Source organism: Lithobates pipiens, unplaced genomic scaffold (assembly GCF_037356315.1).
Source record: "Lithobates pipiens isolate NorthernLeopardFrog02 unplaced genomic scaffold, aLitPip1_a1.2 Scaffold_8, whole genome shotgun sequence".
NCBI lineage: Eukaryota > Metazoa > Chordata > Amphibia > Anura > Ranidae > Lithobates > Lithobates pipiens.
Window position 1 is genome coordinate 10,905,598 of NW_027507903.1, and position 25,971 is coordinate 10,931,568.

Genomic DNA, 25,971 nt, shown 5'->3' on the forward strand with positions numbered 1-25,971 from the left:
AAAAAAAAATATTTAGTTTATGCCCCTTTGTATCCTCTGTCTAAACCTCCATATACATCTGAGCATTTTGTAGCTCAAAGCTCTAAAATGCTCAACAAGCCAAATCCCATACTTTCAATGGTCCCTGTTCACATTTAGGTGCCTGTAGGTTAAGGCCTGAATCTGAATATTTTTTTTTTCGGGTGTTTTTTGCCCCACTGACTTAAAAACAAAATGTGCAAAATGGTGCATTTTTAAAGGCTCTCCCATAACGAAAGTCTATGGTGACGAAAATGCACAAACCAGCTCCAAAGAAGTTTCTGTATGGCATTTCATTACTAAAAAAAAAAAAAAGCCTCAAAATTGCCTACAGACGTGTGAATGGGGGGCTTATTTTGAAGTTCCTCCCTGCAACAGCTCCTTGGTTTTCCCAGGGCCAGATCTGAAAATGTAGATCAGGGGGTCTCAAACTGGCGGCACTCCAGCTGTTGCAGAACTACAAGTCCCATCGTGCCTCTGCCTGTGGGGGTCATGCTTGTAACGGTGAGCCTTGCAATGCATCATGGGACTTGTAGTTCTACAACAGCTGGAGGGCCACAAGTTTGAGACCCCTGATGTAGATCTTACTTGCAACACCACCTACTGGTGACATCTGGTATTACTGAGAGTCCATACAGCAAGGATATGCAATTAGCGGACCTCAAGCTGTTGCAGAACTACAAGTCCCATGAGGCATAGGAAGACTCTGACAGCCACAGGCATGACACCCAGAGGCAGAGGCATGATGGGACTTGTAGTTTTGCATCAGCTGGAGGTCCGCTTATTGCAGATCCCTGCCATACAGATATAGCGGTGCTCGGTTTTGCCATTAGATCTGAAAGGTGAGACTTGAGTCCATAAAGCAGTTTAATAAGTACAAATACCTGTGTTTTGACATTGTAGCTTATCAAAGGGAACGGGGGAAGCTTGGGGGGATCTTTCAGAAGTAGTCATAAGAAGCAGCTGGGGATTTCCTTATAAACCAGGGATATGCAATTAGCGGACCTCCAGCTGTTGCAAAACTACAAGTCCCATCATGCCTCTGCCTCTGGGTGTCATGCTTGTGGGCTGTCAGAGTCTTGCTGTGCCTCATGGGACTTGTAGTTCTGCAACAGCTGGAGGTCCGCTAATTGCTTATCCCTGTTATCAACTATCGTGAATAGTTATCAACTGCATCATTGTTAAAATACTAATGCAACAATAGGAAAACAGCAACGTTGCTTGAAACATTGGGGGGAGATTTAGTTAAACTGGAGCACTCAGAATCTGGTGCAACTGTGCATGGTAGCCAATCAGCTTCTGACTTCATCTTGTTCAAATAAGCTTTGACAATAAAACCTGGAAGCTGATTGGTTTCTATGCGGAGCTGCACCACATTTTGCACTCTCCAGTTTTAGGAAATCAACCCCCATTGTTTCCAGACCATGTTGCCTTGTAAATGCACACATAGTGCTCGTTACAGATCACAGATTCAATGGGAGCAAACATGGCTCATAAATGAATATATTATAGCTGGGAGCAGTAAGTTACTGGTGGTTCTATGGGTTTATTCTTAAAGAGGAAGTAAACCCTGATGGGTTTACTTCCTCTTTTTTTCCCTGCAAAGGTAAAGCATAATGGACTACTATGCATCGCATAGTAGCTCATTATGTATCACTTACCTGACACAGGAGCCAGCGAAGTCGCCGCTGATCCCTGTAGTCCGCCGCGTCCATCTTGCTGGTGGCATCTCGCAGCTCCGACCAATGACAGCGGCGAAGCCGCGATGACGTCACTCCCGCGCATGCGCACGGGAGTCGCGTCTCGCAGCTCCGCCGCTGCCACTCGGCGAAGCCGCGATGACGTCACTCCCGCGCATGCGCGCGGGAGTCGACAAATTTGGCAAATCCATTCTTGGATTTGCCGCATTTAGTGCGCATGCGCGCCGCTGTCTACGGCGCAGCGGTGCCCATTTTCGGGCAAATATCTCCTAAACCATATAGGTTTAGGAGATATTGCTTGGACCTACAGGTAAGCCTTAATCTAGGCTTACCTATAGGTCCAAGTTGTTTGGAAGGGTTTACTTCCTCTTTAAAATCTGCGGGGCTAATGTTTGAAGGTTTGAAGAAGCATTATTGCAGTGTGAAAGGCGTCCCTCTCCATTTTTCTTGTCTTGGTTGGCAGTCATGTATACCAGTTTGTCACATAAAATCTATGTTGGATCGTTTTTGCCGGTGTGCAGCCATTTCTTCTTTTTCTGTCACTATCGGTGGCACATTTGGATCCATTACATTGGGATCACCTGGAGCTGTGTTACCTTCTTGGACTTTCGCAGGACTAATGTCACAAGCATTAATTAATAAGCCCCATAATTTGCCTAATATGTTTATTTCCTATGATCGGCAGCTCCATCTAGTGGCCATAATAGAGTATTTTTTTTTCTGAATGACCTAAATCAGGAAAATAACACATTATGGACACTATATGGAGCCAACAATGATAGGAAGTCCACACATTAGACAGATCGTGGTTGATTTACTAAAACTGGAGAGTGAAAAATCTGGTGCAGTTCCACTTAGAAACCAATCAGCTTCCAGGTTTTATTGTCAAAGCTTAACTGAACAAGCTGAAGTTAGAAGCTGATTGGTTTTTATGCAGAGCTGCACCAGATTTTGCACTCTCCAGTTTTAGTAAATCAAACCCATTGCAGGGATTATTTATGACTGCTGAGCCAATGCATGTGATATCTGTCCAGCAAATTTCTTTATAAATAGACCCCAAAGGCCAAAGAAGATTGTAAACTTGACAGCTTTAGATAAGAAATTGTGTGAATGCAACTTGCAACATAATGCTGGGCATGCACACCACCACACACAGAACTTTGCTACAATTGTGCCAGTATGTACCATCCAAACATCAGCCACAATTTGAACAAAAAACGATGTTACAATTTTTACAGTAAACTGTTACAATCTAATATAAATCTAAAAGCAAAGTCAAAAGAAAGCTGGACTGGCCCCCAGAACTTTACAGCAGCAGTATTCCTCAGCGAAGATTCTTGTTTTATTATATATGTAACAAGGAGCATAAAGAAACATATATACATAAAAGAAAAGCTAAATGTTATATTTAATGGTAGCAGGTACAAATAAAAACACATTTATTGAGGCTTCATGCCACACACATTATCATTTATGTGACAATTCTTTTTTTGCATTATGATCATTAACATTATGAGGGCATGATCAGTAAAACGCAGCCGGGTCTATATATAAATAAATATATATATATATATATATATATATATATATATATATATATATATATATATATATATATATATAGATAGAAGGTTAATGGAAGGGACTTTTGGAAAGGCACCACTATGACAAATATATAAAAATAAAAATATAATTTTATTAAATACCATCTTAAAACACTAATAGTGTAAAGTAAAACACAGTGGGGTCTATTTAAAAAAAAAAAAATATATATATATTTATATTTATTTAATAAAAAAAATATATATATAGATATAGATATAGATTATTTGCATCAGCTGACCATATGCTACACAGATATATATATATATATATATATATATATATATATATATATATATATATATATATGTGAGCATTTGGCCAGCTGATGCAAATAATCCCAGTAATGTGTCTAATATGTTCATACAAAAAGGAGGTTTATTGAAGGGACTTTTGGAAAGGCACCACGATGACAAATATATAAAAATAGAAATATAATTTTATTAAATGCCATCTTAAGACATTAATAGTGTAAATTAAAACACAGTGGGTCTATTTAAAAAAAAAAAAAAAAAAATATATATATATATATATATATATACAGTGGTGTGAAAAAGTGTTTGCCCCCTTCCTCATTTCCTGTTCCTTTGCATGTTTGTCACACTTAAGTGTTTCGGAACATCAAACCAATTTAAACAATAGTCAAGGACAACACAAGTAAACACAAAATGCAATTTGTAAATGAAGGTGTTTATTATTAAAGGTGAAAAAAAATCCAAACCATCATGGCCCTGTGTGAAAAAGTGATTGCCCCCCTTGTTAAAACATACTATAACTGTGGTTGTCCACACCTGAGTTCAATTTCTCTAGCCACACCCAGGCCTGATTATTGCCACATCTGTTCACAATCAAGGCATCACTTAAATAGGAGCTGCTTGACACAGTAAGGTCCACCAGAAGATCCTTAAAAGCTACACATCATGCCGAGACCCAAAGAAATTCAGGAACAATTGAGAAAGAAATTAATTGAGATCTATCAGTCTGGAAAGGGTTATAAAGCCATTTCCAAAGCTTTGGGAATCCAGCGAACCACAGTGAGAGCCATTATCCACAAATGGCGAAGACATGGAACAGTGGTGAACCTTCCCAGGAGTGGCCGGCCGCCAAAAATTACCCCAAGAGCGCAGCGACGACTCATCCAAGAGGTCACAAAAGACCCCACAACAACGTCCAAGGAACTGCAGGCCTCACTTGCCTCAGTTAAGGTCAGCGTTCATGCCTCCACCATCAGGAAAAGACTGGGCAAAAATGGCCTGCATGGCAGAGTTCCAAGGAGAAAACCACTGCTGAGCAAAAAGAACATCAAAGCTCGTCTCAATTTCTCCACAACACATCTTGATGATCCCCAAGACTTTTGGGACAACATTCTGTGGACCGATGAGACAAAAGTGGAACTCTTTGGAAGGTGTGTGTCCAAGTATATCTGGCGTAGAAGGAACACTGCATTTCATAAAAAGAACATTATACCAACAGTAAAATATGGTGGTGGTAGTGTGATGGTCTGGGGCTGTTTTGCTGCTTCAGGACCTGGAAGACTTGCCGTGATAAAAGGAACTATGAATTCTGCTGTCTAACAAGAGATCCTGAAGGAGAATGTCCGACCATTTGTTCGTGTACTCAAGCTGAAACGAACTTGGGTTCTGCAGCAGGACAATGATCCTAAACACACCAGCAAGTCCACCACCGAATGGCTGAAGAAAAACAAAATGAAGACTTTGGAGTGGCCTAGCCAAAGTCCTGACCTGAATCCTATTGAGATGTTGTGGTATGACCTTAAAAAGGACGTTCATGCTCGAAAACCCTCTAATGTAACTGAATTAGGACAATTCTGCAAAGATGAGTGGGCCAAAATTCCTCCAGGACCCTGTAAAAGCCTCATTGCACGTTATCGCAAATGCTTGGTTGCAGTTGTTGCTGCTAAGGGTGGCCCAACCAGTTATTAGGTTTAGGGGGCAATCACTTTTTCACACAGGGCCATGATGGTTTGGATTTTTTTTCACCTTTAATAATAAACACCTTCATTTACAAATTGCATTTTGTGTTTACTTGTGTTGTCCTTGACTATTGTTTAAATTGGTTTGATGTTCCGAAACACTTAAGTGTGACAAACATGCAAAGGAACAGGAAATGAGGAAGGGGGCAAACACTTTTTCAGACCACTGTATATATATATATATATATATATGTACGCGCACGTATATCTGTGTGAGCATTTGGCCAGCTGATGCACATAATCCCAGTAATGTGTCTAATATGTTCATATAGAAAGGAAGTTAATTGAAGGGAGTGACATTAGGAAAAGCACCACTATGACAAATATATAAAAAATAAAAATATCATTTTATTAAATACAATCTTAAGACATTAATTAAATACATGCAGCAATAAATGCAAAATTTGCACAGGCTGATAAGACTTTCTTTATATAAGAAAAAGCTCTAGATTCCAAAAAATTGTGGGTACCTCTACGTGTTTCCACTCAAAGGTCTTCATCTGAGGGGTTCTTAAAAGCAACAGAGTGAACAGCTGTCTAAAATTATAAACAGTGATAAATGTTATAAACGCATATAAATGCGTAGGGGTACCCACGATTTTTTGGGATCTAGAGCTTTTTCTTGTATGGAGAATGTCCTATCATCTTGTGCAAATTTGCATTTACTGCATGTATTTTATTGGTGTCTTAAGATTGTATTTAATAAAATTATATTTTTATTTTTATATATTTGTCATAGTGGTGCCTTATAAAAGTCCTTTCCATAAACCTCCTTTCTGTATCTACTTACCGGGATGTGGCACCATCATGGCTACCAAACTGGGCATTCAGATAAGAATGTGATCCTTTGCAAACAATATCTGTGATGTGTCTAATATGTTTATATTCTATGATCACTAGCTCCATCTAGTAGCCATAATGAGGCATTTACCTGATTGAGGTATTTCATTAAATTACCATGTTATGGCCAATAGATGGAGCTGATGTCCATAGGAAATAAACATATTAGACACATCACAGATATTGTTTGCAAAGGATCACAAAGTTCTTAGATCAAAGTGCATCACTCCAGTACAATCAGAATCATCTTTTACTAGTTTGACTTCACTAAAGTGCATTCTGATTGGTGCCCTGAACTTGGTCTCTGTGGCTGGTCCCCTAACAAATGAGAGACTGCATTCATTTCCAGGGCACTGCATGTAATCAGTTCATATTCCCTTCGTTTTCCAGTGACTCTTTCCCCTGTGCCATTATGATCGTAAGGCCGCGTACACACGGGCGGATTGTCTGCCCAACTAAGTTCGTCAGACAATCCGACAGACAGTCCGTTCAACTTTTGAATGAACGGACTTGACCACACACGATGAACAGACAGTCCGCTGAAAACTTGCGCGATGACGTATACAGCACGTACGACGGGACTAGAAAAACGACGTCCAATACACTGCAATGCAACCTTCGGCCGTGTAAATCCTTTCTGAGCATGCGCCATACTTAGTCCATCCAACTTGCCTACTCACGAGCGGACTGTCCGCTGAAACCAAGTTTGGACGGACAAAACCAAGTTTGGACGGACAAAATTACGGAAATTCCAAAAGACTAAGTCCGTCAGACTGTCCGCTGAAAAAGTCCGCTGAAGCCCACACACGAGCGGATTGTCCGCTGAAACACGGTTCAGCGGACTAAGTTGGGCAGACAATCCGCCCGTGTGTACGCGGCCTTACGATGCTGTATCGCTAACTTACTAGTAAAATGTAAGAATTGTTGCCGGTTTTCCTGTTACTTTGTTTGGAAACTTTCTTTTTATAACTCTCAGTTTACTATGGATTATATCTCCTTGTGCCTTTCTATCCTGCATACAGGCAATGAGTCTCCGTTTCCACTTGTGTGACTTGTCATGTGACTTTGGACACATAAAGTCGCATGACAAGTCTCAGCCCATTGACAGCCACGTCATTCATTCACAGAGGAATGTGAATGAAAAAATCTGTCCCAGTGGGGGGAAGAGGGACCATAGTTCTCAATGTTGCACAAGTGCAGTGAAGTCTTCACACTCCTAATCCATAGATACTTTCTCCAGCTCCGCAGCTGACGGTCCATACCTTGGTACAGGTCTGAGCTGGAGTAAGTGTCTGTAGTAGGGATGAGCTCAGACGTGCGCACATATGAGTTCAAACCTGCCTTAGCTATCCCGCCTGGAAGCTGTCACTTCCAGCCAACCATAAGCAGTGGAAGCATCCCCTGCCCCACACAGCCACACATATACATTGAGTGTGTTTACTGTACGTGCATCTGCGGGATGGGAAATGCCTCCGACGCTTATGGTTGGCCATCCACAGTTACAGATTGCCGGAGGGATAGTTCCAGGGCCATCTTTAATATGGTTTGGGTCCTGGGCAAAAAAAATGTTGCCCCCCCCTCCCTCCAATGCAGTTTTGCTCTTCACCCCAACATCTAACAACCATACACACACATAGAATTATCTAGAAAAAATAAAAAACCTTGCAGACCCCCTTCACAGTAGTCCCGCGGTCTCCTCAGTTCCCTTTCATGTCACAGCACTCCATTACACTGCAGCCTCCTCACATCACAGCCCCATTACATTGCAGACATTTTCACATTATAGTCCCCCTTTACATATCACAGCGCCCCCATTACCTTAGAGTCAACTTCATGTCATAGTGCCCCTTTACACATCACAGCGCCCCAATTACATTGCAGCCATTGTCACATCACACATTCACATGTATGTGTTTTGGCGACCCACATTTGTGCAGGCCACACTGCGCAGTTTAGATGTTTAGGCCACACTTTTAAAAAACACAGTGCGTTTGTCTGTGCAGGAACTGCAGGTAAGTCGCATGGTGCAAAAGCAGTATGGATTTCAAGGCCACTGCATTTTTAAAATGCTGCATGCACCTTTTTTTCTGCAGGAAACAAAAGCATGGCAGCCCATTGAAATGAATGGGCTGCTGTGCCTGCGCAAATGTGGGACGACAAAACACCTACATGTGAATGTGTGATGTGACAATGGCTGCAATGTAATTGGGGTGCTGTGATGTGTAAAGGGGCACTATGACATGAAGGGGAATCTAATGTAATGGGGGCACTGTGGGTACGAGGGTAACTCATATTTTTAAAGGATCACATATAACACAGTTCTACCAACACCCGACAGAGGGTCTAACACATCACTGGTTTAAAATACAAAAAAATTGTTTTTATAAATTTCACTTTTTGCAATTTAATGCAATTTAAGGACGTTATACCTAGATAGAGGAATTTGGTCAGCACGCTCTTCACTTTAACTTACTAGAGGGCAGCGCCATTTCTACTTTCTCTCTCCTTTTTTCCAATGGGGGCGCTGTGATGTGTAAAGGGGCACTATAATGTGAAAATCTCTGCAATGTAATGGGGCACTGTGATGTGTAAAGGGGCACTATAATGTGAAAATCTCTGCAATGTAATGGGGCACTGTGATGTGTAAAGGGGCACTATAATGTGAAAATCTCTGCAATGTAATGGGGCACTGTGATGTGAAGAGGCTGCAATGTAATGGAGTGCTGTGACATGAAAGGGAACCAAACATACCGTGGGACTACTGTGAAGGGGGTCTGCAAAGTTTTTTTTTATAGATAATTCTATGTTTGGGTCTGGTTTTGAGATGTTGGGGTGAAGAGCAAAATTAAATTGGGTAGGGGGGCAAAAAAAATGTTTGCCCAGGGCCCAAACCATATTAAAAATGGCCCTGCGTGGGAGACAGGGGAGGAGAAAAAAGACCTACCTTTTTTCCTTGCCTGCTCAGCTCTGAATCTGCGCCGCAGTCTGGCTCCTCCTACTGAGGCCTCCGCGCTCCTCCGAGTCCAATCACGTACACACGCTTGCTTTCAGGCAGCATAGCAAGGGGCGGGGCCAGAGCTTTAGTGGAGCGCAAGGCCCCGCCCACCCGGGGCCAGCTCTTTGACATTGGAACTGCTGCACTGTGTGAGCGTGCTGCTGAGCTGATGTCGGTTGATGTATGTCTGTGACAAACAGTGTGGAATTTTCAGCACCGATTTGCTGGCAGCACATGAGCTTAAGGGGCAGCTCTGCTTTGGGTCCCAAGCAGTGAAAGGGCCCTGGGCAGCTGCCCCGTTTGCCCTGCGGTACAGATGGCCCTGGATAGCTCAGGCTGGTTCAGACTTGTGTCCAAACATGCCTAAGCTCATCTCTGGTCTACAGCAACCAGAGCATTGCACCCGCCATCCACTGATTGCAGTTGCAATGATTTGCAAGCTCAAATGCAAAAATATAATAAATACGCATTTTTGCAATATGAGTGCAAAGGGCTTTCCCTCTGCTTTGGCTCAAGGTATAGGGTTCTTATGATGCATGTTGTATTTTTTTTATTTATTTTTTACCAATGTACATTTCTCTTGTATTCTTTTGTTAAATCTTCATATTTCTACCAAGGCTATAAAATACTGGTTCACACCGGGATAGTAATGGGTATCTGACTTGTAACAGGATAGAAGCTGGAAATCACGTGATTCTTCAGATCATTATGTCTCAGGATTAAATAGATCAGGCTCAGGGTTAGTGGCTGCTGTCCAAGTTTGATGAGATTCTCATTAATCTGGGCACTAATACATCTAACGAAAGGGATGCATAAATGGGCCCTGTGTAGAACTTCAAGGTCAGAAAACCATGGGGGTTCTCCTCAATCTGCTTTATGATATGAAAATGTAGAACTGCATTATATGTTGCAAATGCATTAACTGCATTTGCAACATTTTTTTATAGACTGTATCCTTTGTTTACTGCTGCCAAGAGATAGATTCACATGTTTAATACTCAAGAACTGTTTGGTGATTTTTACAGTACCGAGTTGGCCAGCATCTATTGCATCACTCACACCTATGCCTAGGAATGGCCATGTAAAATAGAATAAAGAAGCATTTATATTTAAGGCCTCATGGACACGGATATTTAGCAGCTCCTTTGTGCTGATGAGTAAAATCTCCGACACTTTCTGGCACCCAGGGAGCTGCATGTGCTGTGCACAGCCTCCTATACAAGCGAATAGCTGTACGCGGCCGTGGTCAGGTAAACGCCGGTGCAGAAGCCAACTCTTACATGATCAGAGGTCATTCGTGCCTAGATGCCCAGGCCAAATTTAGCAGCATCAGCATGCATCAGTAAATGCTGAACTCCAGGAAAACAGCTTAACCGCTTGCCGACCAGCCGTCGTCATTATACTGCGGCAGGTCAGCGCGTTCCCGCGAGCCGTCGTAGACAGGGCAGGACTTAGGATGGTGGGGGTCCCCTGGGCTTGAGTCACTTTCGAGCCCTACCTTCTATACATTACCGTATTTATCGGCGTATAACATGTACACCAAGTTTAAGAGGGAATTTTAAGGAAAAAAACTTTTAGGAGGGAAGTTTAAGGAAAAAATTTACATTTAAATGCCCATCAATGCAGCCTTATCAGTGTCAATCTGCAGCCTTGTCCACCCATCTGCAGCCTTGTCCACCCATCTGCAGCCTTGTCAGTGTCATTTGCATCCTTGTCAAAAATGGTGCAGCCGAGATATAGAGTCCTGTGTATCTCGGCAGCTCTCGGGTCCTCTCGGCAGCTCTCGGGTCCTCTCGGCAGCTCTCGGGTCCTCTCGGCGGCTCTCGGGTCTTCTCGGCGGCTCTCGGGTCTTCTCGGCGGCTCTCGGGTCTTCTCGGCGGCTCTCGGGTCTTCTCGGCGGCTCTCGAGTTCTCTCGCGGCCCTCAGGTCCTCTCGGCGGCTCTCGGGTCCTCTTGGCGGCTCTCGGGTCCTCTTGGCAGCTCTCGGGTCCTCTCGGCGGCTCTCAGGTCTTCTCGGCGGCTCTCAGGTCTTCTCGGCGGCTCTCAGGTCTTCTCGGCGGCTCTCGGGTCCTCTCGGTGGCTCTCGGGTCCTCTCGGTGGCTCTCGGGTCTTCTTGGCGGCTCTCGGGTCCTCTCGGCAGCTCTCGGGTCTTCTCGGCGGCTCTCGGGTCTTCTCGGCGGCTCTCGGGTCTTCTCGGCGGCTCTCGGGTCCTCTTGGCGGCTCTCGGGTCCTCTCGGTGGCTCTCGGGTCCTTTTGGTGGCTCTCGAGTCCTCTCAGCGGCTCTCAGGTCCTCTCGCAGTCCCGAGCGGAGCCGTGAGTAGTCGAATGTACTCTAATCTATGTATCTCAGCGGGGCCCGTGGGGCCCCCTACTGGGTGGGGCCCATAGGCTTGAGCCCAGTCAAGCCCAATGGTAAGTCTGGCCCTGGTCGTAGCTATACGTCGGCTCCTTTAAGCGGGATAGCAGGTGCACCGCTGCACTATGGGGGGTAACGATGCTCATGACCGACGGTTTCGAGCAATCGCGGGCACGAGAGGCAGAATAGGGAGGTGTGTGTGTGTGTGTAAACTCACAAATCCCTGTTCTGTTCTGTGAGGAGAGACAGATTGTGAGTTCCTAATAGCTAGGAACCACGATCTGTCATTTACTCTAGTCAGTCCCCTCCCCCTACAGTTAGAACACACAGTCTGGGAACACAGTTAACCCCTTGATTGCCCCCCCTTCCCTGCCAGTGACATTTATACAGTAATCACTGAATTTTTACAGCACTGATAGCTGTATAATTGCCAGTCGTCCCAAAAATGTGTCAAAAGCATCTGATGTGTCCCCATAATGTCGCAGTCACAATAGAAATTGCAGATCGCCGCCATTACTACTAAAAAATAAAATAATAATAAAAATGCCATAAATCTATCCCCTATTTGTAGACGCTATAACTTTTGCGCAAACCAATCAATATACGCTTATTGAGATTTTTATTACCAAAAATATGTAGAAGAATACATATCGGCCTAAACTGAGGAAAAAAACAGCTTTTTTTAAAAAAAAATAGGGATATTTATTATAGCAAAAAGTACAAAATATTGTTTTTTTTTTTCAAAATTGTCGCTTTTTTTTTTGTTTATAGCGATAAAAATAAAAAAATCGCAGAGATGATCAAATACCACCAAAAGAAAGCCCTATTTATGGGGAAAAAAAAGGACATCAATTTTGTTTGGGTGCAATGTCGCACGACAGTAAAATCTTTTCGGGGGCTGAAGTGGTTAAAAAATACAGTGGATATAAAAAAGTCTACACACCCCTAAAAAAATGTCAGGTTTCTGTGATGTAAAAAATGAGACAAAGGTAAATCATTTCAGAACTTTTTCCACATTTAATGTGACATATAATCTGTACAAAATGAAATCTTTTAGGGGGTGGGGGGGGGGGGGGGATAAAAATAAAAAATTAAAATAACGTGGTTGTATAACTGGGGAGGTAGCTGTGTTCTGAATTAAGCAATCACATTTAAACTCATGTTAAATAGGATTTAATACAAACCTGCCATCATTTAAAATGCCTCTGATTAACCCCAAATAAAGTTAAGCTGTTCTAGTAGGTCTTTCCTGACATTTTCTCAGTCAATAGGTTGGACTTGATGGACTTGTGTCTTTTTTCAACCTCACCTACTATGTAACTATGCATTCTACAGCATAAGCCATGGTCTGCAGAGAACTTCCAAAGCATCAGAGGGATCTCTGTATGTGGTAGTGCCGCGCAGTATATAGAGAAAATAAAGGGAAAGGGGAGGGGGGAAGAGGGGGACAAGACCCCCGAAGTCGGAAGAAGAGGGCAGCGAGGAAGAAAGCCGGGCTCCTCCGCTAGTAAAAGAGCTAGCAGAAGATAGCGGAAGAGTCCGGCGAGAAGACCCCCGAAGATGGAAGAAGACCCCCGGAGCTGTGCAATAAACTATTTTGACCCTTGTGTGTTTTTTTCTTTTCTTTTTTTTACAGGTGAATGGGTAGGGGTACATTGTACCCCATACTCATTCACATAGGGTGGGGGGCTGGGATCCTGGGGCCCCCTTATTAAAGGGGGCTCACGGATTCTGATAAGCCCCCCACCCACAGACCCCGACAACCAACGGCCAGGGTTGTCGGGAAGAGGCCCTTGTCCTCATCAACATGGAGACAAGGTGCTTTGGGGGGGGCCGCGCGGCCCCCCTTCCCCAAGGCGCCCCCCCATGTTGAGGGCACGCTGCCTGGTACGGCTCAGGAGGGGGGGTGCTCGTTCGTCCCCACCCCCTTTTCTGGCCGGCCGGGTAGCGTGCTCCGATAAGGGTCTGATATGGACCTGGGGGGGGACCCCCACGCTGATTTTTCGGCGTAGGGATTCCTCTTTAAGTCCATACCAGGTGACGGAGCCAGCGACGCCTCCTTCGCTGGCCCCGGCTACCTGGAGACGCGCTCAAAACGAGCGGACTTTTCTCCGTGTGTGTGTGGGTGAGTATGTTCATTTCAAAAGTATGGCGGATAGTCCGGCGGACCTAGTACGCCGTATTAGTCCACTGCAAAAGTACCGTGTGTGGGCAAGTAGCTCGTTTGGAAAGTCCGGCGGACAGTCCAGCGGAAAGTCCGCCAGACCAAGTCCGCCAGATAGTCTGCTACGTGTGTACGCGGCATAAGCTTACAATCTAAGGTCCCTAACTCCCATACACTATATTGTCAAAAGTATTGGGACACCTGCCTTTACACGCACATGACCTCTAATGGCATCCCAGTCTTAGTCCGTAGGGTTCAATATTGAGTTGGCCCACCCTTTGCAGCTATAACAGCTTCTACTCTTCTGGGAAGGCCGTCCACAAGGTTTAGGAGTGTGTCTATGGGAATGTTTGACCATTCTTCCAGAAGTGCATTTGTGAGGTCAGGCACTGATGTTGGACTAGAAGGCCCGGCTCGCAGTCTCCGCTCTAATTCATCCCAAAGGTGTTCTATCGGGTTGAGGTCAGGACTCTGTGCAGGCCAGACAAAGTTCCTCCACCCCAAACTCGCTCATCTATGTCTTTATGGACCTTGCTTTGTGCACTGGTCCAAATCATTTGGTGGAGGGGGGATTATGGTGTGGGGATGTTTTTCAGGGGTTGGTCTTGGCCCCTTAGTCCCAGTGAAGGGAACTCTTAAGGTGTCAGCATTCCAAGACATTTTAGACAATTTCATGCTCCAAACTTTGTGGGAACAGTTTGGGGACGGCCCCTTCCTGTTCCAACATGACTGCGCACCAGAGCACAAAGCAAGGTCTATAAAGACATGGATGAGCGAGTTTTTTTCAATGGAAATCTTGCTATATGTTGTGTTGGTCTCTTCTTCCAACCTCTAAGCATGCTGTATATGTAATAGTGAGTGTTGCATTTTCAATGAAGTCATTGAGAGAAGCAGAGCTGAAAGCCAGCTAGGTTGTTTCTTCTAACATTTGGACTAGTCAACAGGCTCTAACTTTCTGTTATCACACCCAAAAGCAAACATTTATTAAATTGCAACTTACCAGTTCTAAGCCTTTGTACACACGGTCGGACATTCTGACAACCAAATCCGTTGGATTTTGTGCGACGGATTTTGTCCGAAACTGTCGCATACACATGGTCAGACCAAGTTGTCGGAAAATCCGATTGTACATAACGTGATGACGTTATTTCGTTACGACGGGACTACGTACAGGCTAGTAGCCAATAGCTTTGGTCTAGGAATTTGATCTGAGCATGCGTGGCACTTTGTCCGTCGGAGTAGGCTACACATGATCGGAGTATGTCCGATCGGAGCAGTTTGTTTGAAAATATTTCCAGCAAGTTGGAAAATTTGGTCCGACGGATATTCCGACAGAAACAGTCCGATGCAGACCACACACAGTCGGAATATCCGACAAAACGGTCCGATAGGACACATTCCGACTGAATCTCCGACCGTGTGTACAAGGGCTTAGATGTGATGGCTAAGAAAGAAATCTAATGGGTGGCAGGGGCTAGATGGGCTTGTATTTGTTTCCTTTTTTAGGCTGTCAATCAGAATGTATCAGTTTACATGGATGAGGCAATCCATTTAACACTAGCGGGGGTGATTAAAATGATCAGCTTTTATTAAATTATTTATGTAAAACCGTTATCCTAAAAGTAAAACAAGAACAAAAAACTGCTGTAACTGATTATGAAATGAGAGCTGAAGTTTGGCTCCAATTAGTTCATGTATTTAAATCTGCTAGTACATCTAACACTTTCCTCCCCCTAGACTGACAATTCTGCTTTCTGCTGTGCCTCCTGTTCTCATTCATCCAAAGTAGTGTTCAGGGCTGGTGCAATGATTTTTGACACCCTAGGCGAAACCTCATTTTGCCGCACCCCCTTGGCTCCACCCCTGACTTCACCTCCCTTTCTCCTGCTCATGTATACCCCACCCTTTAAGAGAGAAGCGAGTAGGAACACCAGTGGCCGGGCGCCCCTAGGCAGCAGAGCGCCCTAGGCGGCTGCCTAGTTTGCCTAGTGGTAGCACCAGCCCTGGTTGTGTCTTACTAATACAGGAGGTGTGTTACTGGCCAGATCACCCGGTGAAAACAGAGGTGAAAAAAGCCAAAGAAAATAAAACAAATGCAGCCACCACACCTAATGATTAGGCATTGACTTCAGCTGAACAATTGCTTAACAAATCCCAGCAATCATTTGATCCATCTCCAAGTCAATACAAATGCTTTGAGGGACAACAAGTAGCACCTATAGGGTGCTATGACAGGAAAAAAAAAGGCTTATGCTGCGTACACACGATCGGAAATTTTGCCAGCAAAAAGAGAGAGCTTTTGGTGGGAAATTCCGACCGTGTGTGCGCTCCATCGGACTTTTGCTGGCCGAATTCCAGCCAGCAAAAGATTAAGAGCAGGTTCTCGATTTTTGGGTCGGAAAAAGTTCCGATCGGAAATTCCATTCGTCTGTAGCAATTCCGACTCGCAAAATTCCTACGCATGCTCGGAAACAATTTGACGCATGCTCGGAAGCATTGAACTTAATTTTCTCGGCTCGTCGTAGTGTTGTACATCACCGCGTTCTTGATGGTCGAAAGTTCCGAGAACTTTTGTGTGACCGTGTGTATGCAAGCCAAGCTTGAGCGGAAATCCGTCGGAAAAACCATACAAGATTTCTCTGACGGAAAAAACGCTTGTGTGAATGCGGCATTAGACACTGCATTAGTGTTATTGTGCAGATATCCCTCACTTTGTGTAGGAAAGATGGGTTAGGAGACGTTTACTGACCTGAGATTTATTACAGAAGAAAAAACTCTGCACTGCACAAAACATCCAGAGCCTTATATATACTGTAGCAGGGCGAGCCCGTGCCATTGTGTGATAAGGCAGTTTAGGCCAGAATTTGAAGGAAGCAAGCACACTAATGGCACAGATGTGTGCAGGCTTCATATGGGAGACAGAATTAGAGGTCAAGGCTCCATCCTCCCGAGGGGGTCAGTGTGTGAAGGAAGCAGTGAGAGGTGCACGTCTGCACCGTGCTGTCCAGGTCAGGACAGACCTAGGCCCGAGCCTGAGAGAGTCCATGAGGGACAAAGCAGCAGGGAGCTGCAAGGAAAGACACAGAGCTAAGGTGCAGCTTCTGTGCACGAACCCCGGGACATGTTTGATGGTCAGGAGGACCAAAAGGTACTAATGGTCAGGAGGACCAAGAGATACTAAACTGAGCAGTAAAGCTGACAAAAACAACTGTTTTGTTCGTATTGATGGTAAGAAAGCCCTGCGTCGGAAGATATACCTGTATGAACATTACTTCATTTTAAACAAAAGTCGGCAGGAAGGCCCCCGAAATCTACTTCTGGCATGGAGTAAACTCACTGTTTTGGCACTACCATTGAGCTATAAAATCCCAACTTATCACAATATATAACACAAGGTTGTGCTCCTCAGGATCACCCCACCAAGGGGGGTCACAGGAACAGGGTGGCTACACTCAGGGCCGTCTTTAAAATTGATTGGACCCTGGGCAAAACTTTTCTTGGGTGGCCCCCCTTCCATGCAGTTTCACTCTCCACCTGCTCTGAGACATACAATAAATAGCAGCTGCTAGACTCAAAATTCGTTTACTGAATCAGATCAGGCAGCTATTGCGATTGGTTGCCAGAGGTTACAGTGTATCATTACCGCTCACTGACTGGTTGCTAGAGGTTACAGAACACATTACAGCTCACTGGTTAGTTGCTAGAGGTTGCAGCACATGATTTCTGCTTGCTGATTGGTTGCTAGAGATTAATGTGGATATGACCTCAGAGGAGGGGGCATGATATACATATCAATGCTGCCAGCCGCCTCTATTTACATATGAATGCCGGTAATTTACATGTAAACACAGGGTCTGCAGGTGAGTCATCTGCACACAATAATAGGGTAGAGCTGAGCAGCATTAGTGGCAGCACTTCACACTGAGATATTGGGACACAGCGCAGGACTAAAACCTCAAGGGGCAAGGAAATTTAAACCAGGATAGTTGGCAAGTATGAAGCAGCTGCTTTGGGCCTCGCAACAATGACAGGGCCTAGGGCAGCTGCCCCTTTTGCCCTGCCTTAAAAACGGCCCTGGCTACACTGTGAAGACCAAGCAGAGGTTGATGCAGGTGGCAGGCAAGGAAGAAGTCGATGTCCAGGCAGAGGGCGAGGCAGGTGACATTGCAGAGAATCATCATTGTCCAGACAGAGGTCAAACAGGTGGAGGCAAGAGAATCACTGTCCGGGCAGAGGCTGAGGCAGGCAACCAGATGAAGAGTACTTGGTGTTCAGACAGAGGTCAAGGCAAGCAGTATGCAAGAGGATAACAGAGGCAGATAACACGGGCACAGTCAGGCAATCTGGGTAAGCTAGGACAAATGTAATCACACACATTTGGCAGCTGGCAAAAAGATACAATGCAGACCATAAGGGAAGACGTTTAAACACCCTCCAAAGCCTATATGTATGTCCAGCATCAGGAAGGCACACCTATGCTTACGTGCTCAACCAGCCAGATCTTAGAAGCCACGGTCCAACACACCGCATGTGGACAGGACTAGTGATGGACGAACTTCCGACGGGACGTTTCGCGAACGCGGACCGCGAACGAGGCCACAAGATAATTATTAGCTGGGCAAACATAGTCCCACCACATGGCCAACGACATAACACATGTATGAGGTGAATTTGGGATCGATAACTACAAGCATTCTTTTTTTATATGGGAAATTGTTCTGACAATTCAGGACTGTGGAGCGCATGAAGGCAATGAAGGAGAGGGAAGGTCAGGGACCAGGGTAGGCAAAGAAGAGGGTGCAGGAGATGATCACCAGCAGCGTGACATACAGCAATGACACATGCACCGTGATAGAGTCATCTGACAACAGCACTGTGATAGAGGGCACTGACATCAGCAGCGTGACATAAAGCACTAACACCAGCACCGTGACATACAGCATTGACAGCAACACCGTGATAGAGAGCACTGACATCAGCAGCATGACATAAATCACTCACACCAGCACCGTGATATACAGCACTGACAGCAGCACCGTGATAGAGAACACTGACATCAGAAGCGTGACATACAGCAATGACACCTGCACCGTGATAGAGTCATCTGACAACAGCACCGTGATAGAGGGCACTGACATCAGCAGCGTGACATAAAGCATTAACACCAGCACTGTGATATACAGCACTGACAGCAGCACCGTGACAGAGAGCACTGACATCAGCAGCGTGACATTAAGCACTCACACCAGCACCGTGATATACAGCACTGACAGCAGCACCGTAAGCAGCCCCAGGAGGAAGTCAGCACAGCACAGGGATGGTGTGATTCCCTTATAATAAGAACCCCCAGGTGAAAATCAGCACAGCACAGGGATGGTGTGATCCCCTCATAATAAGAACCCCCAGGAGTAAGTCAGCACAGCACAGGGATGGTGTGATCCCCTCATAATAAGAACCCCCAGGAGGAAGTCAGCACAGCACAGGGATGGTGTGATCCCCTCATAAGCAGCCCCAGTAGAAATATGACACCGCTCAACCTCTTCAAAGAGGAGGGTAGGGGCATATAGTACGGTGTGCTTTTTTGGGACAAGGAAGTGAGCCAAATGAAGAAAGAAGGTCTGTGTGCTTGATTAAAAAAATTGTTTATAGACATATACATGGTCTACTGGTCACATGTGTTGAATTCCTCCGAGATCCATGCCTCATTCATTTTTAGAAATGTGAGGTAGTTAACACTGTCGTGAGCTAGGCGAGTACGCTTATCGGTCACGATCCCCCCTGCTGCGCTGAACGTCCTTTCGGACAGGACACTGGATGAGGGGCAAGCCAACAGTTCCATTGCAAATTGGGCAAGCTCTGGCCAGAGGTCAAGCCTGCCCACCCAGTAGTCCAGGGGTTCATCACTCCTCAGAGCGTCCACATCGGCCGTTAACCCGATGTAGTCGGACACCTGATGGTCTAGGCGTTCCCTGATGCTGGATCCGGATGACACCTGTCGATGGGTCAGCTGAAAGAATGACCTCATATCCGAAGTCACCAACACATCTTCAAACCGGCCTCTTCTTGCAGGCGCTGTTGGATTGGTACCCGCAAATCCTTCTCTGGGAGTGGGAATTGCTCCTCTGCCAGCGCACGCAAAAGCAGAATGCAGCATTTCTGGAAGCAAGGCCTGGAAGTGCTGCATTCTGACAGCCCTCTGCGACAGCGGTAACATTTCCGCCATTTTGTGTTTGTACCGGGGGTCTAAGTACGTTGCCACCCAGTACTGGTCCTTGACCCTTATGCTTTTTATTCGGGGGTCCCCATTTGCACTAAAGTGGAAGCGGTGTGGTGGCCTGGCTCCTGCTCATCATCCAGGATAATGTCGTCCTCTTCATTCTCCTACCAATGAAGGACTGCTGCAGTATAGGGCAGCGGTCAGCAGTAGTGCACCTCAACCCTATGTATTGTGGACCGATAACAGTCCTTATAGAATAGCAGACTGTACCTCACTCAACCCTATGTACTGTAGCACCCTAGACCAAGTTACCAGTCCTTATAAGAACTTTTGTGGACCAAGCAGGTTGTGTGTTAGTGATTAGCAGACTTTACGTCAGTCCCTATACCAATGAAGGACTGCTGCAGTATAGGGCAGCAGTCAGCAGTAGTGCACCTCAACCCTATGTATTGTGGACCGATAACAGTCCTTATAGAATAGCAGACTGTACCTCACTCAACCCTATGTACTGTAGCACCCTAGACCAAGTTACCAGTCCTTATAAGAACTTTTGTGGACCAAGCAGGTTGTGTGTGACTGATTAGCAGACTTTATGTCAGTCCCTATACCAATGAAGGACTGCTGCAGTATAGGGCAGCGGTCAGCAGTAGTGCACCTCAACCCTATGTATTGTGGACCGATAACAGTCCTTATAGAATAGCAGACTGTACCTCACTCAACCCTATGTACTGTAGCACCCTAGACCAAGTTACCAGTCCTTATAAGAACTTTTGTGGACCAAGCAGGTTGTGTGTGACTGATTAGCAGACTTTATGTCAGTCCCTATACCAATGAAGGACTGCTGCAGTATAGGGCAGCGGTCAGCAGTAGTGCACCTCAACCCTATGTATTGTGGACCGATAACAGTCCTTATAGAATAGCAGACTGTACCTCACTCAACCCTATGTACTGTAGCACCCTAGACCAAGTTACCAGTCCTTATAAGAACTTTTGTGGACCAAACATGTTGTGTGTTAGTGATTAGCAGACTGTACGTCAGTTCCTATACCAATGAAGGACTGCTGCAGTATAGGGCAGCGGTCAGCAGTGGTGCACCTCAACCCTATCTATTGTGGACCGATAGCGGTCCTTACAGAACAGCAGACTGTACCGCACTCAACCCTATGTACTGTAGCACCCTACACAGACCAAGTTACCAGTCCTGATAAAGAGCTTTGTGGAACAAGTGAGTTGTGAATGTTTAGCAGACTGCAGCAGAAGGGCAGCAGTCAAGTATAATATTCTTTCTATATTTGGAAGAAAGAATATTATACGTGTACAAGCCTATTACCATACCACTGATACCAGTCCTGAAAAGAACCTTTGTGGAACTAATAGTAACAGCAACTCTTTAAACTGACCCTCACTGCCTGAGACACTGTTTCCTTCCTGTACCTATACAAACTGGCAAAACCGAGGAGACTGGAACAATTACTGGTTACCGGAATAGCTCTTTTGTGGACCTGATAGTAACAGCTAATGATGATGATGATGATGATGATGATGACTAATCTGGCTGTCCCTAAAATAGCAGCAGACACAGCGCTCTGTCCCTTTTTTCTAAACTGACAAAAGACACTCAGGCTGCTGCAAGAATCAGTAGCACAGCAAACCTATATACACCTAACACCTATACCAGTCCTGAAAAGAACTTTTGTGTACCAAATAGCTAGCGTTTTATCTCTCCCTACTCCACATAGCAACCTTTCCCTATAGTGATAGAAGAAAGAATGTAAAATGGCCGCCGGATCGGGTGTATTTATAGGTTAGGGGGAATGTCCAAGTGTCCATGTGCTGTCATGTCTCAATTGGCTGTCCTGTACCCCATGATAGACGTGTCATCATAGGTCAAAGTTCTTTTACACATTAAACAAGTAAGTCCGCTGGGGCGAACGACGCCAATAGTCCGCCGAACGAGCGGACCGCAAACTACCGAAATTCGCAGCGAAATGACCGCCGGGCGAACCGTTCGGCCATCACTAGACAGGACGAACCAGACCCCTGGATGAACAGACGTGAACCTTGGTGTGTCCCACTCACTATCTTTTGTGACATCAGTTTATATGACATGTACGTAACCAGCAATTTAAAACAAGAGTTTTTTTAGGGTAAGAACGGTTAAATTGTTGAATGCCTTAGACCTCTTTTACATTGACAGCCAAACAGGGCCGGGACAAGGGGTGGGCAGGAGGGGCGGCTGCCCTGGGCACTGTGGTATCATGTGAGGTGGGAGGGCACCACAAGGAAATTGGGGGATGGGATTTGTGTTGGAAAGGAGTATTTGGGGGGCAGCAGGAAGTAAGTATTGTTCTAGGAGGGGAAATTTGGGGGGTATGCTAAAATTTAGGGGGAGAAGGAATGGGGAAAGATGATTTGTGCTAGGAGGAATGATTGGGGCGCTTTGTGCTGGAAGGGGGGATTTGCAGTGGGGTTATTGTGAGGGGCAATTTTAGGGGATAATATGTGCTAGGAGGAGTGATTTTTTTGGGGGGGGGCAATTGAATTGGGGGGATTTGGGGGATGGGGGGTAAGATTTGTGCTGGGAGGGGGGATTTCTTCATGGGAACAGATTTGCACTGAAAGGAGGGGGAATTTTTGCTTAGGGGGGTAAAAAAGATTAGTGCTCAGTTGTTTTTTTTTTTTTTTTTGGGGGGGGGGATTTTTGATGACACATAATGCTCATACACCTTGGGAGCGGGGGGCGCAGTTTGGCATGTTTGCCCTGGGCTCTGGATGACCTTGTCCCGGCCAAGGGTGGTAGAAATGGGCAGGTGGGTGGTGGTTATACCACCTTCCTCCCTTCCCATCCCCTCCCACCTCCCTTCCCGACAACCCAGTCGCAAGTTAACATGGCCAACGTTCATACACCTCTGTGGTTGCGGTGCAGCAAAACTTATACAACAGGTTTCATATGGCAGGCAGAACAGCCGCCAGTCACAACTTCACAACTTATTATCAAGGGAGTGAGTAGTAATCGCTCATGAAATGACCACCTGTGAGTGGCCCTAGACGCAGACAGTATATTCCCAAGACCAATCACTTACATGCAGGGGCGGACTGACAACTCATGGGGCCCCCAGGCAATAGAAGATTATGGGGCCCCCGGGCAATAGGAGATTATGGGGCCACACAGTACACACACACACACACATACAGTATACACACACATACAGTATACACACAGAATACACATACACACACTGAAAAGGTACTGGAGAGGTGGGGCAGCTATAATCTTGGTATTTTTTTTAAAACACAGATTTTTACATACTGTCCCTGGTTTTATTAAAGTGGTTGTAAACCCTTACAAACCACTTTGACCTACAGGTAAGCCTAGATTAACCATTTCAGGACCGCCGTATTGCCAATGTACGTCATTGCAATGGCACGTACAGGCACAAGCACGTACATGTACGTGCTTGCCTTCCAGCGGGTGGGGGGTCCAAACAGACCCCCTCCCGCTGGATACGGCGGTCCGGTTCGTTCAGGAGCGATCCGGGATGAGGGGATGGCTGTTGGTTTCTGGCCACCCCCTCTCGATTGCTCCTGGTGAATGAGAAGCTTCCTCCCACTGTGTATTGTATACACAGGCAGGGAGGAAGTGATGTCATTCTCCTTGGAGCGGTCTTTTTGACTGGTGTGGTAAAATTTCCTGCGACTTATGAAAATCCCTCACCCCGTCACTTCCGGTGCGGCTCCGTCACTGTAACAGCTGACGGCGGGCCTTTACTGCGCATGCGCCAAGTCCGTGATATTAACGGCGCATGCGCAAGATCTTTATTTAAGCGGTGGTCAAAAATTATACACGGAGACTTGCGGGTGGGCGGGCGGAGCTGAACAGATGCTTAGAACGTCAGCAGCAGCCCCGCCCACCCCACTAACATGCCCCTGAATCGCTGGATGTTTGTTTATGGTCGAGAAAATTTATGGCTTCAGCTGCTATTAACAGCAATCGCATGCGCGGGATCTTTGCTTATGGTCAAGAAAAATTATGGCTTCAGCTGCTATTAACAGCAATCGCATGCGCGGGATCTTTGTTTACTGACCAGAAAAATTATGCACTCAAGAACATTCTTATTGGTGATGAAAATTGATAGACTCGGGCGGGCGATGGCTTTATTATATCATCGGCAGCACCAATATGTATAGTATTTTTTAAATCAGAAGGATATGCAGTGTATTTATTAAATCAGCAGAATATGGGCACAATGTCTGCGTTTGGGGACAGTGTGTGCGTTTGGGGCACAATGCCTGTGTTTGGAGACAGTGTGTGCGTTTGGGGCACAATGTCTGCGTTTGGGGACAGTGTGTGCATTTGGGGCATAATGCCTGCGTTCTAGCCTCAAGTGGGCGGAGACTTGCGGGTGGGCGGGCAGAGCTGAACAGATGCTTAGAACGTCAGCAGCAGCCCTGCCCACCCCAAGATTTTCTTCACTGGTCAAGAAAAATTATGGCTTCAAGCTGTATTAGCGCATGCGCGGGATATTTGTTCAGCATGCGATCAAAATTATGGACTCAAGCGGGCGGAGACTTGCTGGGAGGGAGAGATAGAGCGGAGCTTAGAGAGGGGGGCGGAACTTGGAGAGGGGGCGGGGCCCCGTGCATAGCACTGACTACATATACAGTACATTGTTCTGCCAATAAATACACCTCACTGCGCCCAGCAAACACCACCTCACTGTGACTAGAAATCGCCGCCTCACTGTGCCCAGAAAACACCTCACTGCGCCCAGCAAACACCACCTCACTGTGACTAGAAATCGCCGCCTCACTGCGCCCAGCAAACACCTCACTGTGCCCAGCGAACACCGCCTCACCGTGCCCAGCAAACCCTGGCTCACTGTGCCCTTCAAACGCAACCACTGTGCCCATAAATTGCCGCCACTGTGCTATCAAACACAGCCACTGTACCCATCAATTGCTGCCAGATTGTCAAGCTGTAGCTGTGCTCCCTGGGGATATGCTGATCACCCATCTGTGCTGCTGGAGGGAGCCCAGATGGGCATAAATGAGGGACCTGCATGTCATGGTAAGTGAGACCATCCCATATCCCACTCCATCTTTCCCAAGAACAAAGACCCCCTTCCACCCCCCCCCCCCCCTCCCAGGAGAGGGAACCCCTCCCCCCTCTGAGGACCCCCTCCCCCCAAGACAGAGACCCCCTTCTCCCCCCTGAGGACAGGGAAACCTTCTCCCCCCTGAGGACAGGGACCCCCTTCTCTCCTGAGGACAGGGACCCCCTTCTCTCCTGAGGACAGGGACCCCCTTCTCTTCTGGGGACAGGGGCCCCCTTCTCTCCTGGGGACAGGGACCCCCTTCTCTCCTGGGGACAGGGACCTCCCTCTCTCCTGGGGACAGGGACCCCCTTCTGTCTTGGGGACAGGGACCCCCTTCTGTCTTGGGAACAGGGACCCCCTTCTCTCCTGGGGACAGGGACCCCCTTCTCTCCTGGGACAGGGACCCCCTTCTCTCCTGGGGACAGGGACCTCCCTCTCTCCTGGGGACAGGGACCCCCTTCTCTCTTGGGAACAGGGACCCCCTTCTCTCCTGGGGACAGGGACCCCCTTCTCTCCTGGGGACAGGAACTCCATCTCCCCCTGGGAACGAGGACTTCATCTCACCTAGGGACCCCATCTGCCCTGGGGATCAGGACCCCACCTCCCCTAAGAACAGGAGCCTGATCACCCTGTGTGCACCAACCTCACTGCCCTGCCGGCCATGTGTCCCGTGTGAGGGCCCTCCTGTGACAGCTCTTATAAGGACTTCACCCCACTGTGTGATCCCCCTACATGACTGATCCCTCTGTGTCCAAAACTTACACGGGGAACCCCTCTGTTTGCTCCCCCTACATGTCTGCATACTCTGACCACCCCCTGTACCATTTCCACATCCACTGACTGCCTCCTGTATCCTGTGCACATGTTCCGACCCCCTCTTGTACCATGTCTGTAGCCTCTAGCCACCTCCTGTGTCCTGTCTGCAATCTCTGACTATCTCTTGTCTTTTAACGTGTCTGCAGTCTCTTAGGGGGAGTCTGGAGAGGAATCA

The 25,971-nt window shown here is 46.4% G+C and overlaps 1 protein-coding gene across 2 annotated transcripts in view; it reads right to left on the reverse strand.

Annotated features, from left to right (window-relative positions):
- LOC143963808 (sodium/potassium/calcium exchanger 1-like) overlaps positions 1-25,971 on the reverse strand; it is a 143,761-nt gene that overhangs the window by 40,655 nt on the left and 77,135 nt on the right. The window lies entirely within an intron of this gene.